Here is a 9,507-nt window from a genome sequence, read left to right as displayed (position 1 = left end):
ATCTCCCACTCTAAGTGTCAATTGCTCACCCTTCACATCAATTAATGCACCAGCTGTTGCCAAAAAGGGTCTTCCCAATAAGATAGGAACTTTTGTGTCTTCTTCCATATCTAAAATGACAAAATCCACCGGAATGTAGAATTTCCCAACCTTGATAGGCACATTTTCAAGAATGCCTTCCGGATACTTAATTGAACGGTCAGCTAATGAAAGATACATGTTTGTGGGCTTCAATTCTCCCATATTCAACTTCTCATATATTGAAAGAGGCATTAGGCTGACGCTAGCTCCAAGGTCACATAAAGCATTTGCCACACAATTATCACCAATATGACAAGGAATGGAAAACACACCCGGATCTTTGAGTTTGGGAGGTAACTTCTTACGGATTATAGCCTTTGCATTGCTCTCCCAAGTTGATTGTGTCATAATCTTCTAGCCTTCTCTTGTTTGAAAGAATCTCCTTCAAAAACTTGGCATAACTTGGCATTTGGGATAGTGCTTCGGTGAATGGCACATTGATATATAACTTTTTTAGCACTTCAAGGAATTTGCCAAATTGTTTGTCTAGCTTGTGCTTGATGAATCTTTGAGGGTAGGGAAGGGTGGGTTTGTAAGGTTCAGGTGGGATGTATGGTTTCTCTCCTTCATCTTGCTCACTTTTGCTTTCTTCTTCTTTTTCATTTTTCTTGCTCTCAACTGAGTTTTCTTCTTTTGTGCTCTCTTTTTCTTCTCTCTTGTTTTCACTCTCTTGACCAACTTTTTTACCACTTCTCAAGGTTACAAACTTACATTGTTCATGAGGGTTTTGTGGTTGGCTAGGTAGTTTCCCATAGGAATTGCTTCCTGATGAGCTTGCTTGTTGCGCCAATTGAGTCTCCAACATGCGGTTGTGGACTTGTAATTGATCCATGGTTTGTCTCATGTGTTGCATTTCTTCCTCCAATTTGCTATTCATCTTGCTTTGTTCAGCAAAAAATTTCTCCATCATGTTCTCCAAAGATGGCTTCGGTTCATGGGATGGAAGGGATTGTTGTGCTCTTGCTTGATATCCAGGTGGTGGCTGCCTTGTGGGCTGAAATTGAGGCTGAAATTGAGGCCTATTTTGCTGCATAAACTGCTGGTTATGAGCATAATTTGAGCTTTGTCCTTGTTGAGCAAAAGTTGCTTGTGGTCTCCATGTTGAGTTGTTCACATTAGAATAAGCATTTCCCATAGGTTTCTGTTGATAACCTCCTGCATAAGCAGCTTGTTCTTGCAAATAATCATCACCATAAGAAGAGTAATTAACTCCACAACTTTGAGTTCCATCTGTGAAGGCAACTTGTTGCATAGTTGTAGGAGTTGAGTTTGTTGCCTTTGTGCAAAAATCACTAAGAAGCTGAGTCAACTGATCAAATCTTGCATTCATGTAGCTAACTGAGTCTAGTTCATAGATCCCAGCTTTCTTTGGCTCAAGTGCTCTAGGATTTCCCCATAAATGGGTATTATGAGCAATCTTCTCTAATAGATCATAGCATTCTTCACTTGTCATTCTCATGAAATCTCCTCCTGCTTGTGAATCAATTGTGTTTCTTATGGCTGGAGTAACTCTGGTGTAGAAATTCTGAACAATCATCCATTTCGGTATTTCATGATGAGGACATTGCCTTTCAAGCTCCTTAAATCTCATCCAAGATTCATACAAAGTTTCATCATCCCTTGGTTTAAAAGCTACCATCAAATTCCTCAAATGAGTGGTCTTCCCAGGTGGGAAAAATTGAGATAGAAAAGCTTGAGATAAATTGCTCCCAAGTAGCTATAATAGCTTGTGGAAGTGAGTCATACCACTCCAATCTTTGAATCCCAAGAGAGAATGGAAATAAGGTGAGGAATAACTTCATCGAAACTCAGGTTGTCTTTGTGTACCACATATCATCAAAATTTTCTTCAAATGAGAATGAGGATTTTCAAGTGGGCTACCTCCAAATTGTGAATTGAACCATTTGAATAAGACCGATTTTAATTCAAATTGATTAGCTCCAATAATAGGTCTGTTATCTCTCACATCAGTACATCTAGGAAAAGCATAATCTAACATGGATCTTCTTTGAGGATCATTTTGATTAATAACCACATTTTGCCCGTTTTGCTCGTTTCCTCCATTATCTCCACCAATAGCTCTATTTTGATTCTCCATATTTTGATTGTCTCCTCTTGCTCAAATATTTGTTGTTCTTCTTTTTACTTCTTTTCTTCTTTTGTATTCCTTTTTGTTGGCTCGAGAATTTTTCAATTTCAGATTGAACAACAATTCGGTGACACTTGTGCTTTTCGATCGTCTCATAAACAATAAAAGTAAATGCAATACACAAGGAACAGTAGTGAACATACAAGAAAAGAAAAATTCTAATTAGCTTAAAACAATTAAAATCCAACTTAAAAACAAACAATTCCCCGGCAACGGCGCCAAAAACTTGATACGGTGTGTCCGCAAGTGCACGGGTCACAGTAGTATAGTTTTAAAAATTGATATCGATCCCACAGGGAATTGTGCTTAAATTGGAAATAAAAGTATAAGCAAATTAGAATGACAAAAATTAAAAGATATTAAAAATAAAATCTAAAAATTAAAATTAAGACAAAAATTAAAGATGTAAAATGAAATTTGGAATTAAAATTGGTATTTAAGGAATTAATGCTAAATCAAACAATTAACTAAAATTAATTAAACTAGATTACCAAAAATTAATGTGGAATTTCTATTTATGAAATTTGAGAGGAATTAAATCTAAATTCTATAAAAATAAAAATAAAGTGACTCTAGAGATTGGATTTAAATTGGATTTAAATTTAAATTGGATTTAAATTGAAATTGCTATTTATGAGATTTGGAGGATTTAAATCTAAATTCAATGAAAATTAAATTGATTCTAGAGATTGGATTTTCAATATTGTTTGCATGTGATTTTTCCCTAATTTAGCCAAACGCATGAGAATTGCAATTTTGAGGGAAATCAATTCTTAAATTTTTGAAACCTTTTTCAAGTATCTCAAAATTGGTTTTCATTAAATCAAACCCTGTTTTCACGGTATTTCAAATCTAACAAAAACCCAATTAATGCTCTAATTGATTTTTGGAAAGTTCCCCTTAATCTTCTTAGCTTATTTCTAACACCAAGAAAATAAAGTTTATTGCAAGATTATCTATCCCCAATATTCACTTTTCAGTCCATCTATTAAGGATTAAAACTTAACTCAATGAGGGCCCATTCATCAAGCATGGAAATAAGCACACAAGCAATAAATCAAAATATAACAATCTTCATTTAAATGGCTAAATCAGTTGAAAACCACAAAACAAATCAATATTTACAAACCCATCTCTAGAATCTCAATCAACTACTCACAAATCATTGTTTAAAAATAAACCCAAATGAAGAAATGAAGAAATAATGGAAATGTAAGCTTAAAGGGGTAGAAAAACCCAGCAAATTTGCGTGATTCTTTGCACAAAAGTCTTGAAAACGTGATCTGCAGCTGCTGGAAAAAGATGCAGAAGATGCTCCTCCCTTTCCCTCTTTCTATCTTTCTAAAAATGCCTCCCTTGCTCTCTATGAAAAGAAAGTGATAAAGGGCTCTTTATATAGGCAAGGGGACTGTTCTAGAATGGGTAAAAGGGGGAAGGATCCAGAGAAAGTGAGGTAAAAAGGCTGGAGTAACGGAAATGCCACGTCAAAAATTTTCGATAAAAGCGACATAAGCCGAGTCGGTTGTGTCGCGGGTTGTGTCGCTCTCGGCGTGAATATCGGCGATCGACACAACTGCGACATAAGCTAATTCGGTTGTCTTTGCGAGTTGTGTCGCTCTCGGCCATTTTTACTCAACTTCAAAATTTTTGCAATTCGATTTTAATCTCCTCCAAATGGCTACTCTGATCAAAATACATCAAATTTCTCCAAATTTATCCTACAAAACAAATGAATTCCAAAAATTAAACTAAGAAAAGTGAAAATTGCAAAATTGACTAAATATATACTAATATCTAAAATAATAGCTATGAATAAGGGTAAATTATGTGCAAAAATTACTCCTAAATGATGATCTAAAATGCATGCATCAAATTCCCCCATACTCAAACTCTTGCTTGTCCTCAAGCAAAATTTCATTAAAACTCATTTGGAAGGGAATAGAATCAGTCTTTGAAAACACAAAATTCACTAATCCAAACTACCAACTTACCTCTAGCCACCAACATTCCAAATTCCCACCAGCAAAAGCACAAAGAATGAAGCAAGCACTCTCAACTATTACAGAATAGCTAAGAATTAACCAATCAACCCAAGCAACAAATACCAACCAGCTACAAGAGTCAATTGTGCCAAAACAAACCTAAATGAAATAGATAGCCAATGCGTCTCAAATAGATGGTGAGTAATGTATGAAAGATTATATTGCCAAACCCATATGCAAGCATAAAAGATCTAACTCTACTAATGTAACAAGCATTTTTCAAAGAATCATTAGGTCTTTTTAAGGGTTGTAATGGGGTCTAATAGGGTAAGATTGTGGTTAACAAAGAAAGGGAATAAGGTAAACAAAATATGAGAATAATATTAATCATGAAACTCAAAGTGCATCCTTTTTTTTTTTTTTTTTTTATAATACTAATTTTTTTTATCAAGAGGAAAGAAATTCACAATGAATCTTAAGTGCTAACACAATAAAGGGACTACTTTTATAATATATATTTTTTTATTTTGTATGTGTCCCTATTTCACGTCACACCCAAAATTACCTTTGGGATATTTTTGTGACTATTTATTTATTTATTTATTTTTTATCAACTTTTCACAATTACTCTAGCACTTTTCAAGATGTTTCAATCCTCCAAGTTTTTTTTTTTTTTTTTATATTATCATTTTTTATGCACTTAATTGCTAAAATACTATTCTCATAGATAGGTGGTAGTGTTTAGGTTTAACGGCTAGGTAAATGATTTGGGTTCCAAAGAAATTAGGGAATTAAGGTTCAAGGGGGTTTGCAAGGGTTAAAATGAGATTAAGGTAGGTTAAGGCTAAATGTGAGGTTTAAAATATGAAGAAATGCCTAAATCATATTCTTATCAAATGCAAGTTAAAAATTTCGCTTTGAAAGATCTAAGATGCTTGTTCTAGGAATGGTGAGACGACAATGACCATTTTCTTTCTTAAAGGCTTATCCAGACACTCAAAACTCAAAATAACTAATCAGAATCTGCATACCTAGATAAATGTATTAATTTTCAGCTATTAAGTAAGAGAAAGAATAATGCTTAAGACTTTGTACCCAGCTGGAACTTTCATTCCACTAACCATCTAAAGGCAAGTTGGATTGCTTGAATAAGTGGCTTATGGAATTCAAAGACTGGTTTAAAAATTCAAAAATTTTAGATGAATAAATGAAATGCATGAGTGTATAAATGTATAGTCAACCTATATGCAACTAAGTACTAAGTATATATGAAGCTATATGCAGTGTATATATGTGAATATGTACAAGTATGAAGTAATGAGTGTGTCACTATATGCAAATGAAAAAGGAAAAATAATTTTTGCAAAAAATTTACCCTCTCCCCCATACTCAGAATGAACATTGTCCTCAATGTTAAAAGATTGCAAGGAATGGGATAATTTTGCTATATGTGCATAAAGAATTATTACCCTGTTGCATAAGCGATAGCACAACTTGTGTTGAAAATGACACAAGCTGAGATAAGAAGTGTTACCTCATTGAAGTGCAGCCAATTTAATTAAATAAAATTTGGACAGCTGCTGCACTCATTACAAAAGAAACAGTGCAATGGAATCCATTAAATCAATTAAACTCAAAAAGTTGAAATAGGAAGTTAAGCGCAAAAATATAGCCATCAAGTGTAAATCCGAAATAGCAAATCAAAGCAAGTGAGCAATTGTACTAAAGATATAAAAGAAAAATGTACGTTATGAGGAACTAAAAAAAAAAAAACTGAATAAGTAAACAGTTCAAGAAAAACAACACAAACAAAATATTAACTAAATAAGTTCAAAATACTAATTAATTAAGCAACGAAATTAAAGACATGAAATGTTTTTTTTTTTTTTTTTTTTTTTTTTTTTTTTTTTTGCTTGCAATGCATTGCATCCCATCTGCACAAGGAAATTAGAACAATGTTAAACTCTGAATAAGGAGTATAGAAAAGCTTAAAACAAATATATGAAAGAAATAAAGAATCAATGAAAAATTATGAGTTATGCACAAAAATGCTAAGTTTAGGTCTTTAGCTTGACCATACTCACTCAAAATGTTATGGAGAATGAGAAAGATAGCAAGTTGCTATCTTCTCGATTGGCTCACCAACTGAATAGTGCCTCAATCTTTGTCCATTTACCTTGAAATTACCAGATTTTTCACCAAAAATTTCCACAGCACCATGAGGGAAAACTTTCACAATTTTAAATGGGCCGGACCACCTTGATTTTAATTTTCCTGGAAAAAATTTCAACCTTGAATTGAATAAGAGAACCAAATCTCCTTCTTTAAAGTCCTTTTTCTTGATATGCTTATCATGCCATTTTTTTGTTCTTTCTTTATAGATCCTAGCATTTTCATAAGCATCAAGTCTCAATTCTTCTAACTCATCAAGTTGCAAAAGTCTTTTGTGTCCAGCAGCTTGTAAATCAAAATTGATTGCTCTTATGGCCCAATAAGCTTTATGTTCTAACTCTACGGGCAAATGGCATGATTTCCCAAAACTAACCTATAAGGTGTAGTTCCTATGGGGGTTTTAACGCTGTTCTATATGCCCAAAGAGTGTCATCTAATTTAAGGGACCAATCTTTTACGGACTTATTGACAGTTTTCTCCAAGATTTGCTTGATTTCTCTATTTGTGATTTCTACTTGGCCATTTGTTTGAGGGTGATATGGTGTGGCAATCCTATGTTTTACCCCATATTTTCTCATCAATTTTTCAAATTGGTGGTTGCAAAAATGGCTACCACCATCACTGATTATGGCACGTTGGGCACCAATCCTAGTCAAAACAAATTTTTTCAGAAATTTCACCACAACTTTTGCATCATTGGTAGGTGTAGCAATAGCTTCTACCCATTTAGATACATAGTCTACCCCTACCAAGATATATTTATTCCCATAAGAAGATGGAAATGGCCCCATGAAATCAATTCCCCACACATCAAATAATTCAACTTCTAATATGGATTGTTGGGGCATCTCATCTCTTTTGGAAATGTTGCCTACCCTTTGGCACCTATCACACTTGCTTACAAAATTTCTCACATGTTTAAACATATTAGGCCAATAGAAACCTGATGTCAAGACTTTTTCAACAGTTTTTGAGACACTAAAATGACCACCATATTCAGAGGAATGACAATGGTAAATAACATCATGCATTTCTTCCTCTGGTATACATCTCCTAATTATTCCATCATTACATCTCCTAAACAAAAGAGGTTCTTCCCAAGAATAAAATTTAACATCATGCAAAAATCTCTTCTTTTGCTGCCAAGATAAATCAGGTGGCAAGACACCACAAGACAAGAAATTCACAATATCAGCAAACCATGGAAGTGCAGAATTCAACACATACAACTGCTCATTCATGAAAAATTCATCAATTGGCACAATTTCATCATCTTTATTTTCAGTTTTCATCCTAGAAAGGTGATCAGCTACCACATTTTCAACACCCTTTTTATCTCTTATTTCCAAATCAAATTCTTGAAGTAATAAAATCCATCTAATCAACCTAGATTTAGCTTCTTTCTTGCTCATTAAATACCTTATTCTTTGCGTGATCGGTGAAAACAATTACCTTTGAGTTGACCAAATAAGAACGAAATTTATTGAGTGCAAATACTACATAAAGGAACTCCTTTTCTGTTGTGTCATAATTATCTTGAGCTTCATCTAGGTTTAGGCTTGCATTGTTAATGTCATAAGTTTTTATATCTTTTATTGGCCAAGGGCGGCTCAACGACAAACTCGCTTGCATCACATATAATTTCGAATGGCAAAGTCCAATCCGGGGGTTGCATGATAGGAGCTGTTGTTAATGCCGTCTTTAACCTGCAAAAAGCAACCATACAATCTTGATTAAAATCAAATTTAACATCATGATTCAAAAGATTTGTTAAGGGTTTAGCAAGTTTAGAAAAATCCTGAATAAATCGTCGGTAAAACCCGGCATGTCCAAGGAAACTCGCACTCCTTTGTGATGGTTGGAGGGCATTTTTTCAATAATTTCTATTTTAGCTCTATCCACTTCAATTCCCTATTTGAGATTAAATGCCCTAAAAGCGATCCCCTCTTGGACCATAAAGTGGCATTTCTCCCAATTCAACACCAAATCATTATCAGCACACCTCTGCAAAATTTTAGACAAATTAGTCAAGCATGAATCAAAATTAGTGCCATATACTGAAAAGTCATCCATGAAGACCTCCATAATTTCTTCAATAAAATCAGAAAAAAATGGCCATCATGTACCTTTGAAATGTGCCAAGCCTATTACACAATCCGAATGGCATCCTTCGATAGGCAAAGGTGCCATAGGGATAGGTAAAGGTAGTTTTTTCTCGATCATCAAGATGGATTGGAATTTGAAAGAAATCGAATATCCATCTAAGTAACAAAAGAATGAATGCTTGGCTAATCTCTCTAACATTTGATCCATAAAAGGAAGGGAAAATGGTCTTTTCTTGTGGCATTGTTCAACTTCCTATAGTCTATGCACATTCTCCAACATACTTGATTCTAGTGGGTATCAATTCATTATTCTCATTTTTAACAACTGTCACCCCACCTTTCTTTGGTACAACATGCACAGGACTAACCCACTCCTTTATCGGAAATAGGGTAAATAATTCCAGAGCTAGTAATTTTAGGATTTCCTTTTTCACAACATCCTTCATTGTAGGATTCAATCTTCTTTGATGTTCAATGGAAGGTTTACTATTTGGCTCAAGGAAAATCCTATGCATACAAACTGTTGGACTAATTCCCTTTATATCATCAATTGCATAACCCAAAACTCTTCTATATTCTCTCAAAACTCTCAATAATTTTTCATTCTCAATATTAGTCAATGATGCATTAATTATAACAGGATATGTTTCATTTGGTCCAAGAAAAGCATACCTGAGGTTGGAAGGAAGAGGTTTAAGATCTACCTTTGGGGCATCCTCTACCTTTAATGATGGTGGTTTGATCTCCAAATTTTGTACTCCTTCAAGTTGAAAAATTGTGGCTTCAGGATGTGGTGGAGAACTCTCCAAGTGTTGTGCAAAAGCAGCTATGTTGTGATTGTCATCATCAATGCTCCCACCATGGACTAAGCAATTTTCAAGTGGGTCTTGTGGATAGCTTTGTCTGAAATGCTCTTGAAGAATCTCATCAATAATGTCTACCCGCAAACAAGACTCAACTTCTTCATGTTTTCTTTTCATGGCTGGATTGATGTTGAATATCATTTGATCATCTCCCA

The 9,507-nt window shown here is 34.2% G+C and overlaps 1 non-coding gene across 1 annotated transcript; it reads left to right on the top strand.

Annotated features, from left to right (window-relative positions):
* Positions 1-1,628: 1,628 nt before the first annotated feature.
* Positions 1,629-1,735, top strand: LOC131181792 (small nucleolar RNA R71). The gene has a single exon (XR_009150269.1). It is a non-coding gene; the product is annotated as a small nucleolar RNA R71 (small nucleolar RNA).
* Positions 1,736-9,507: the final 7,772 nt, after the last annotated feature.

The sequence above is a fragment of the Hevea brasiliensis genome, chromosome 7 (assembly GCF_030052815.1).
Source record: "Hevea brasiliensis isolate MT/VB/25A 57/8 chromosome 7, ASM3005281v1, whole genome shotgun sequence".
Classification (NCBI taxonomy): domain Eukaryota; kingdom Viridiplantae; phylum Streptophyta; class Magnoliopsida; order Malpighiales; family Euphorbiaceae; genus Hevea; species Hevea brasiliensis.
This window is presented reverse-complemented; position numbering and strand designations above follow the sequence as displayed.